At 44.5% G+C, this 11,140-nt stretch overlaps 1 pseudogene; it reads right to left on the reverse strand.

The window, feature by feature from the left end:
- Positions 1-4,641, reverse strand: part of LOC116756918 — a 39,368-nt pseudogene extending 34,727 nt beyond the window's left edge.
- Positions 4,642-11,140: the final 6,499 nt, after the last annotated feature.

An 11,140-nucleotide genomic window follows, 5' to 3' on the forward strand; every position in this document is an offset into this window, starting at 1 on the left:
GATATCACCTTTCTGACAGAACTGTTGAGAGATTCAATAAAATAAGGTATAAAGAAAAAAATCCGGGCTTCCCTGGTGGCGCAGTGGTTGAGAGTCCGCCTGCCGATGCAGGGGACACGGGTTCGTGCCCCGGTCTGGGAGGATCCCACATGCCGCGGAGCGGCTGGGCCCGTGAGCCATGGCCGCTGAGCCTGCGCGTCCGGAGCCTGTCCTCCGCAACGGGAGAGGCCGCAACGGTGAGAGGCCCGCGTAACGCATAAAAAAAAAAAAAAAAAAAAAAAAAGAAAAAAATCCACTGGTACACAATAAGCATTCATCAAAGATTAAGTTCTGACTCATTGCATTTGGTTTCCTGGGTCCCTGACAACGAGGAAATGTTTGCCTTGGCTAGTATGAGCATTCTGATCTCTTGAAAGAGTCATTTCCCAGTGCAATTCATTCATTCATTCAAAAATAATTGAGTATCTGCTATGTGCTTGTTCTGCGGGCTACAGATACAGCAATGAACACAACAGAGAAGCACTGTGTTCTCAGGAAGTGAATCTAATAGCGAGGAGAAAAAGAAAGGCAATGAATAAACATGTAAACAAGAAATGCATGGAACAGTGAAAAGTATTCTGAAAAATTAAGCATGCAAAGGTTCATGAGGGAACTTTCAGGGGTGATGGAAATGTTCTATATATTACTTGTGGTGGTGGTCACACAGGTGTTTATATTTTTCAAAATTCAGTGAATGATATACTTCAAACGGGTGCATTTTATGTATATAAATTATATCTCAAAAAGGTTGATTTAAAAAAATTAAATCATACAAAGGGATAGATATGTATATGGGGGGATAATTTTTGATAGAGTGAACGAGAAAAGCCCCTCCGACATTTAAGGAGACATTTAAGCAGAAACCTGAATGATGAGAAGGAGTAAACCATGTGAAGATCTGAGAGAATATTCCAGGCAGAAATCACAGCAAGTTCAAAGGCCTTGAGATGGGACTGAGCCTGGAGTGTCTGAGAGACAGCAAGAAAGAACAGCCACTGTGGCTAGAATGTAATGAAGAAGCAGGAGATAAGATTGGAGAGACAGGCAGGGATCAGATCACGGAGGTCATGGTGAGAAGCCTGGATGTTATTTTAAATCTAATAGAAAGACAGTGGTGGGGGCTTCCCTGGTGGCGCAGTGGTTGAGAGTCCGCCTGCCGATGCAGGGGACACGGGTTCGTGCCCTGGTCCGGGAAGATCCCACATGCCGCAGAGCGGCTAGGCCCGTGAGCCATGGCCGCTGAGCCTGTGCGTCCGGAGCCTGTGCTCCGCAACAGGAGAGGCCACAACAGTGAGAGGCCCACGTACCGCAAAAAAAAAAAAAAAAAAAAAAAAAAAATGCAGGAAAGACAGTGGTGGTTTTTAAGTTCCAGAATGCTACACTCTGATTTATATTTCAAAAGGAGCAGTCTGAAATTTAGATGAGAAGAGACTATGGAGTAGCCGGAACAGAAGCAGAGAAGACACTCGAATTCCTGCAATAGTCCAGATGAGTGGTGATAATAGCTTGGACTAGCATGGGCAGCAATATGAGAGGTAAAAAAAAAAATACCGTATTCAGAATATAATTTGAGGGTAGAGTCAATTGGACTTGTTGCTAGATTCGATGAGGGGAAAATAAATAAAAAAGGAATCAAAGATGACTCTTAAGGCTTTTGACCTAAACGACCAGGTGAATGGTTGGGGCACTTACTAAGATGGAGGAAACCAGGGGAAGAGCAAGTCTGGAGGAGGACACAAGAGTTTGCTTTAGACATGTTAAGTCTGAGATGCTCATGAATTTATGCACATCTGGTTTGTATACCAGCCTCATATGAGTTTGGAAGAACAAGCCAGCATCTAAACCTTCCCAGTTCTGAGTACCCTAACAGTATTTGGTTTCTGGGTCTTCTACTCTGAGGATAAGCCTCAGAACCCTGGTGACCCCACCACCCAACCCTCCGCAGTCATGAGTAGCATTAGCCCCTCAGCACATCTCTCTGATCTCTCTCCTTTCAGTATTATAATTACATTTTGGGTTGATTCCTTTAAAGTAGGCACTGAATATCAAAAATTAACGTCTCTAAGTCCTACTGTAGGAAGATTGCTTGGAACATGATTTTTCTTCATGGGATGTGATTTTTGGATGCGTGTGTGTGTGTGTGTGTGTGTGTGTGTGTGTGAGTGTGTGAAAGTTCAACTCAACCATTCAATTAATCCTTTTTTTAAAAATAAATTTATTTATTTTTGGCTGCGTTGGGTCTTTGTTGCTGTGTGCGGGCTTTCTCTAGTTGCGGTAGGCAGGGGCTACTCTTCGTTGTGGTGCGCGGGCTTCTCATTGCAGTGGCTTCTCTAGCTGTGGAACACAGGCTCTAGGTGCGTGGGCTTCAGTAGTTGTGGCACGTGGGCTTCAGTAGTTGTGGCTCGCGGGCTCTAGAGCGCAGGCTCAGTAGTTGTGGCGCAAGGCTTAGTTGCTCCGCGGCATGTGGGATCTTCTCGGCCCAGGGATCGAACCCGTGTCCCCTGCATTGGCAGGCGGATTCTTAACCACTGTGCCACCAGGGAATCCCCAACCATTCAATAATCCTTTACCGGGCACCTGTCTAAGCCAGGCACTGACTTTGACACTGGAAACAGAGGAGAATCGGGTAAATGACAACCATAATGTGAGTAGGGCTGACACAAAGGAAGCATAGAAGTTGAGGGACTTAGCGGAGGCCTAGGCAAGGCTTCCTGGAGGAGGTGATATCAGGCAGAGCAGCCTTTTCTGCACATAAGGTGCTGGATTTTGTTCATGATCAACTGTCTTGGGGTTTGGGACTTAGAGCCCCTTTTTTTTGACTCCAAGGAGTAGTTCAGAAATATTTGTCAATAACACCCTTGGGAATTTCACTCTTGCCACACTGGGCAAGGAGGGTTCGGTCCTTGGGGAAGTGACTGCAGATCTGTGCATGTTCTCTGCCTTCTGACAGGAAGAACTGTGTTGTGGGTAAAGCCACCCCAGGCAGGTGGGGGTGGGCAGGTGGGGCAGGAGCTAACGGTCAGAAGCTTAGCCTCACAGGGTTCACTGCATAGGATAGCTGAGGTCAGTCGGGAAATGGGGGACCAGCAACCTACACTTGGAAGAGGCTTGTGCCTTGTCAAAAGGTTCCGCCACAGCCAGTCAGTGAAGCTGAGGGCTTCCTGCATCCCACCCTTCAGCCAAATCCTAAGCATCTCTCCTGTCCGCCCCTTCCCCTATCTCCCCACATACCCCCTACCAACCCCCTCCCCAAAGCCTCTCCACTTTTCACCAAGAAGATTACCATAGCCTCCCAGATAGTTTTTTTATTTGCTTGTTTCTGGGGTGCTTTTGTCTCCAGTCTCAACTTTGGTCAGTTTCACAGTACACTCTCCACATTTTTGTTGATATGTTCTTTCTAATACCCAGGCCAGATCTTGTTCTCCCCAGCTTGCCATCTTCACTAGCTTCCACTGCTTTCAGCGAAAGGCCAGGCTCCTTAGTCCCCTTGATCCAGCCCCTGCCTGTTCTCCAGCCTCCCCTCAACCACCCTCCCTTTCACAATTTCCAGTTTCCTGAAGATGCCACTGCTGACTGTGTCATAACTGGGAACCTTTGTACATGCTGTTCTTCTTGCCTGGAACACACTTCTCTCCATCCCTGCCCCCCAGATAAATTCTTACTCATCCTTCAAAACCCTGCTTGGGTTTCACCTTCTCCCTGACACTTTCCTGTCCGGTCCCCTTGCCTGGGCTTATTCGTTCCTTCCTCGGCACCACCTCTGCAGCTTGTTCTCAACACAATGTTACTTGTATTGCATATTAGGGAATTGAATCTCAGAAAGGGGAAAGGGTTTATGCACACTTTCACGGTAGAATATAGACTCAAATCCAAGCAATCCTGATTCCTAGGCAAGTGCCCTATCCACTGCACTCTCAAACAACTAATCACATTTTACACACACACACGCACACACACACACACGCACACACACACACACACACACACACGAAGAGTATTTTGTGGGCTGAAACAGTACCATTGAACATCTGTCCTTAGGTAAATAAGCCCTAATTCTCTAATATTCCTGAGTCATTCCAGGGAGGAGGCTGGGCAATGAGATCTCCTACATCCTCTGAGCTCTGATATTTTATGAAACACAAAATTTTACTATCACAATTAGCACTCATATTTTCCCTCCAGAGTTCACTTCTGTGTTTTGGATGAAGGGAAGGGAAGAAGCATTTATTGCATACCTACTACATACCAGGGGAGATGCTTTACATATCTTATCTCATTGAATTCTCATAACAATTTTTGCAAGATGCCTTTTGCTGTCCTCGTTTCATAGGCAAGGAAATTAAAATGTAGACAGGGTAAACTACTAGCCCAGGGTCACACAGCCAGAAAGGAAGGAGCAGAGATTTGAACTGTAGACGGCTGGGGCAGGTGATTGAGGAGGAGCAGGTAGGGTCCCGTCTACCTTCGCCCCCCATCCCCTCCCGCTCCGCCGAGCGTCTCACCCCCATCTTGGAACTCCTCGCGCAGGTAGGCCCGGCGCTGCGCTCGTGCCCCCAGCACGCAGGTGGCCAGCAGCAGTGGCCGCAGCGCCAGCCCCTTCATCTTGCGGAGCTCGGGGTCTCCATGCCCAGCCTCGGAAAGCCGCTAGCCTAGCCAGGTGCTCCGCTCTGCTGCTGCCTCTGCCCGGGCCCCAGGGCGATGGCTGAGTTCACCTACACCCCGCACCTGACTGTCTCTCATTTGCGGCCTTGGGGGTAATAATGACCGCAGCCAATGACTGGGGACCACGCGCTGAGAGTGCTGGAGGATGGAGGTGGGGGGAAGGCGACCAAGTGTTGAGGGAGCTACAGGGCAGGGTCCCTAGGGAGTGGGGGCATGGCAGGGCCAGCTCAGGCTGGCCTCTGGGGTCCCGCGAGCCTGCTCATTGGTGGTGCAACCTGTTTTGCATTGCTGTCACATGCTTCCTTCCATCATCCCTCTGTCCCTCCATCCTTCCATCCCTCTTTCCTTCTATCCCTGTATCCTTCCTTCCGTCTACCCATCCACCCACAGGGCCTATGCAGGACAATGACAGTGTGATGTCTGTCTAACAGAAACACCCACGGCCTGAGGGGGCCCAGAAGAGGCCTTAAATCAGCATGAGGTCTCAAGGAAGACTTCCTGAAGTGGGTGACAACAAAGGTTAGCCAGGCAGGAAGAAATGGGGAGAGAGGAGCAAAAGGAATACTGTGTGCAAAGGCCCAGAGGAGGGAAAGATTGGTAACTTAATATCACTTCTACAACGACCCAATACCATGCAATCGGTATCATTTCCCTTATTTGAGGCAAGTGAAGCTCAAAGAGGGAAAAAAGCACCAATATTAATTGATCACCATATTGCGTGCTAAGCACTATACCAAGAACTTGCCATGCGTCATAGCATCTGATCCTCACATTAGCCTTACAAGGTCAGTGTTATCTTGTGAGACTTACTTTACGGACTCTGAGAGACAAAATGACTTGCCAAGGTCACACAGAGATGGAACAGGGGCTAGAACTCAAGCCTTCTCATTCCAGTGCCTTCACTGCACATTCATTCAACTATTTATCTGTTCAATATCTATGTATTGACGTCCTACTGTGTGCCAGGCACAGGGCTAGGTACTGAAGATATACAGTGGAGAATAAGGCTGCCAAGTCTCCTGCTCTCGTGGGGCTGACTTCCTAGTGGGGTAGACAAAATCATTAAGGAAGCAAACAAATATATAATGATAGGCATTCAAAAAAGCAAAACAAGGTTATGACTTAGAGAGTTGGAGAGAGATGGGGGAAGGCTGATAGGCTGGGAGAAGAGAGGGAACCTCTTCAGGACTGGTACTGGTTGAGATCTGAATGAGAAGCCATGTATTGATCTGGAGACAAGTGTTCCAGGCAGAGGCAACATCAAGGACAATGGCTCAGAGAACGGGAATAAGTTTGTCTTATTTGAACATTGGAAAGACAACCAATGTGGCTTGAGCAGAGTGAGCAAGGAGGACAATGTCAAGAGGTGAGAAGTCAAGAGTTTTAAATGGGCCTGTAGGCCATGGGAAGAATTTATAACCGGTGCAGTGGGAAACCCTTGAAGGGAGTGACATTATTAGTTTTATATTTTAAAAAGATCACTTTGGTTTCTGTGTGCTAAGTAGAGGATGTCAATATATAACCAATTAAGGTTATTGAGTTCACAGTTAAAATATATTAATCTTGAGTTCACAGAAGAGGTCCTGGCTATAAGTATAAATTTGGGGTCATATAAGTGGTATTTTAGGCCACATAGCTAGATGAGATGGTTTAGAAGAGGGAGGGGAGATTGGCCAAGAATCATGCAAGTACCCCAGCCCGGGAGAACCCCAACCCTGAGAGGTGGGCAGAGAAAATGGAGGCAGCAAAGGAAACCAATGACTGGCTCCTAAAGAAAGGGTTTCAAAGAGCTTCCCTCAGAATTCTAGGTTTTTTACCCATTGGCAGGGCAGTCTTCTCTTTTTTTTTTTTTTAGGATGCGTGAATCTTTTTATTTATTTATTTATTTTACATCTTTATTGGAGTATAATTGCTTTACAATTCTGTGTTAGTTTCTGCTTTATAACAAAGTGAATTGGTTATACATATACACATGTTCCCATATCTCTTCCCTCTTGCGTCTCCCTCCCTCCCACCCTCCCTATCCCACCCCTCTAGGTTGTCACAAAGCACCAAGCTGATCTCCCTGTGCTGTGCGGCTGCTTCCCACTAGCTATCTACCTTATGTTTGGTAGTGTATATATGTCCATGCCTCTCTCTTGCTTTGTCACGGCTTACCCTTCCCCCTCCCCATATCCTCAAGTCCATTCTCTAGTAGGTCTGTGTCTTTATTCCTGTCTTACCCCTAGGTTCTTCATGACATTTTTTTTCTTAAGTTCCATATATATGTGTTAGCATACGGTATTTGTCTTTCTCTTTCTGACTTACTTCACTCTGTATGACAGACTCTAGGTCTATCCACCTCATTACAAATAGCTCAATTTTGTTTCTTTTTATGGCTGAGTAATATTCCATTGTATATATGTGCCACATCTTCTTTATCCATTCATCCGATGATGGACACTTAGGTTGTTTCTGTCTCCGGGCTATTGTAATTAGAGCAGGGCTGTCTTCTCTTAAAGGGAGTGCCAGAATTGCAATTCAACGAATATTTCCTGATCACCTGCTGTGGGCAGGATGCTGCACCAAAGGGGAGACAAAGGCAGAGAGGACCCAGTCCTTGGCCTCCAGGAATTCTTGAGCTCCCTGGAGAGATAGACCGTTAGGCAACTCACTTGGAATGTGGAAGCCTGAGTATGGTGCCCTAAGAAAGACAAGAATGGGAATTCCCTGGTGGTCCAGTGATTAGGACTTGGTGCTCTCACTGCCAGGGGCCTGGGTTCAATACCTGCTCAGGAAATTAAGGTCCCACAAGTCATGTGGGCACACACACACACAGACACACACACATACACAGACACACACGCGCACACACACACACACACACACACACACGAAAGACAAGAACAGCAGGAGCACAGGGGCACAGAGTCGTAAAGATGTGCCAGACAGCGTCCAATGGCTTTACTTGCATCATCTCCTGCAATCCTTGTAAAACAATAACTACTGTTATCTCCACTTTACAGAAGAAGGAACTGAGTCTTAAAGATGGTGGGTAACTTGCCCAAGGATACACAGTTGACAGGTTGTAAAGCCTAGATACACAGCCAGGTCTGCCTCACTTTAGAGCTCAATGCTTAATCACTCTTTAAAATTTTTTAAATTGTCTGATCGGGCTGGAGCATAAGGTTCCTGGGAAGATGGAGGGTCCAGAGAACAAGACACAAGGAGATAAAGTGAAAAGGTGGGAAGGGCCAAATTCAAGGTCCAGGCCTTGAATGCCAGCAGGAGTTTGGATTTGGTTCTTCTGGCCAGGGTTTTCCAACCTCAACACTAGTGACATTTTGAGCCAGATAATTCTTTGCTGTGGGGCGTCTCTCCTTTGCATCATAGGATATTTAGCTGCATCCCTGGCTTTTACTCATTAGATACCGCTAGCACTCTCCACTCCCCCACAAATGTGGGAATTAAAAATATCTCCAGACATTGCCAAATGTCCCTCTGGGGGCTGTGTGCAAAACTGGTCTACAGTTGAGAATTGCTGCTCTAGGCACTGGTGGGATTCAGGGTTTTGAAAGGAAAGTGAGATGATAAGCATTAGGAGTGCTCCCTTAACACTAATAACCTCTACCTTTGTTATACTCAAAATGTGAGAAATTGTATTATGTTTCAATTCTGATAAACTGGAATCACCCGTACTATTTTGGTAACATTCCCACAGACTCTGTTCATTTTTTGTGAAACAAGTAGATTAAGTTAAACATGTGTTCCTCAGAGGCACTGTAGCTTCTTTGTTGTTATATTCTCGGTTCCTAACAGACTGAATGTTAAATGAATGGATGGATTTAAATTTTTTTATTATATACATAATTATATTTATCTTTAGGACATCATGCTGACATCAGAGATTTGTCAGAGGTCCAATATATAGTACAAGATAAGCATCTTTGTTTGCAAGGAAAGAAAAATTTGTGTTTTAATCTTTTGACTCCAAGATTCTACAAATTGATAAAATGCATAGGCTTCATTTACAGGTTTATTTTCCAGATGGGTAGGCCCACATGATTTTTGCAGCATTCACAGAGTTTTCTTCAATCTGTAAGAATTTACTGTTCATTGTTCACTGTATAAAGCTATTTGGGGTGACTTAATACAATTTAATTCAGCATTTATTGAGCTAACCCTAGGAACCAGGTACCAGGAGAGGAATGAAGGCACAGTTTCTACCCTCTAGATGCATCTAATCAAATGGGATGTCAGGCTTACCAGGGCCTGCCTGACTTTGTTCTGTCCGTTACCTGCAGTGTGACTTTTGGCCAGTCAGGGCCATATTATGACTTTTGTAGGCCCTAGGCACTTTTGCCCTCATGGGCCCCAACCTCCATTAAGAAAAAAAAGTATTTAAATATATGTGCATCGCTGCATGGCATAAAGACAAATATAATTCAGGCTGGATTCATTATTATATATTCATTATTATTATATTCATTTTAAAATTCTGATTTAAAAAGAAATTAATGTTAAAACATTTTCTTGGGCCCTGAATACTATGTCTACTCTGCCTAAAGTATAAGTTGGCTCTGGGGCCAATTACTGACCTCACCTAGTTCTCATTTCCTTCTCTTTAAAATTCTAATTTTGAAGGGTCGTTATGAGGTTTACTTGAGATACTTAGAAGCTACATGAGGGCAGAAACCAAGTCTGATTTGTTCTCCATTGTATACCTAGAGCACTTGACAAAGAGTAAGCACTCAGTAATATGAATGTGAAATTATCCTCACAGTGCCAGAATACAGTGAACACTTGACAACTATCAGATTTCTTCCACCAGATGTCCTAGAGAACAGTTCAGAGCATACATAATAAATACCAGAAAGCTGGAATCTATGGTACAGACTCTGACTGTAACAGAAATTTGGGTCAGGAAGGATTGTGTGGCTCTGTCAGTTCACATGCTTTTTAATCTTATTTGTCAGTACATACATGCCCTGGGTCCACTTAATTACATTCATAACCCAATCTATCATTAGCTATATAGATAGGGGAGTGTTGAAAATCATTAATTTTCTACTCCCATATGGTGCGTTTATGCACCATTAACTTGTTTGTGCAAGGAGTTGTACCAGTATTGCTGTGTATCTCCAAATCCTCTGCAGATTTAATTACAAAGCTACGGAGTGAATGCAAAAATTATGCATCAAGGCCCATGCTTTGGAAATCACTGTGTAGTCTTGGGAATTAGATAGGAGGTGAGATCTTTGTAATTGATATGCTTCCACTTAAGGGTTGGAACCCTGTGAACCTGTGAGAACTTTTTTCTGTCTAAAAACAGTGTGTCTGCAGTTCTGCAGGGCTAGCTGGAAGTTTAAACTCTAAACAATAGATATCAGAAGGAAAAGAACTTTGCAAACGGTATTCAGTCTGGCCCAGGTCTCCCTCTCTAGCCCCATCTCCCACCACGGGTTCACTGGTTTACCTCACCCTACCCCACCTGGAAGGATATGCCATTCCCCAAATGCACCATACATAGTCTCAAAACATTATGTCTTTACCTATACTGTTCTCTTTGCTTGGAATATTCTTCCCCTCTTCATTCTGGGAAACCCCAGAGTACCTATTCCTATTAGCTAATCTACTAGTGTTTGTTTCTCCTCCCTGAGTAAGAAAGCAAAGTTTTCATGTTGATAAGCTCAGCTCAAATGCTATTTCCTTTGGAAGCCTTCCTACCTTCCCTAGAAAGAAAGGAAAAAAAGGAACGCACTTGGGTGTTGGACACCAGTTATGTAGAAGTACTATGCTGGATTCTTTGCATTTATCATCTTATTTAATCCTCAGGGCAATTCTGTGTGGGAGGTATTCTTATTCTCAGTTCTCAGAATCTGAGGTCTAAAGGTTGAGTATCTTGGCCAAAGTCCCATGCTAGTAAAGGGTGGAGGTTGCACTGGAATTCAGTTCTGTCACTGTCTCTCTCAGGTAAATAGTTACATTACTGGAGCTTTCAAAGTCTTCCATCATACCCCTCCCCTAACACATCTCATTGTATGATTATTTATATACCATCATAATCTGTCTCCTTCACTAAACTCTTGAATGAGAGTTACTTCTCTCTGTATCCCGAATGTGTGGCACATTGACTGGCATACAGTGGGTACTCAAAACATGTTGATGGAATGAGGTGAATAATAACAAAGCACTTGGCAGTCTGCAAACCATTTTCAAATATATGACTTCATTTAATTATAAATAAGCATAAGATAAAGTCTCCGCCTTTGAAAGCTAGCAATATAAATGAGAAAAGCCATATGCAGGTGTAAAAGATAATGAACAAACAGTATTAGGAATAACAACATTGTATACCTATACAAAAAATGTCAACTGAGGCCAAGGAGAATAAGGACTAAGAAAAAGATTTTAGACTTGGAGAGAAAACCATCTTAGAGCTCCATTTGGGGGACATGGT

Source organism: Phocoena sinus, chromosome 1 (assembly GCF_008692025.1).
Source record: "Phocoena sinus isolate mPhoSin1 chromosome 1, mPhoSin1.pri, whole genome shotgun sequence".
Taxonomy (NCBI): domain Eukaryota; kingdom Metazoa; phylum Chordata; class Mammalia; order Artiodactyla; family Phocoenidae; genus Phocoena; species Phocoena sinus.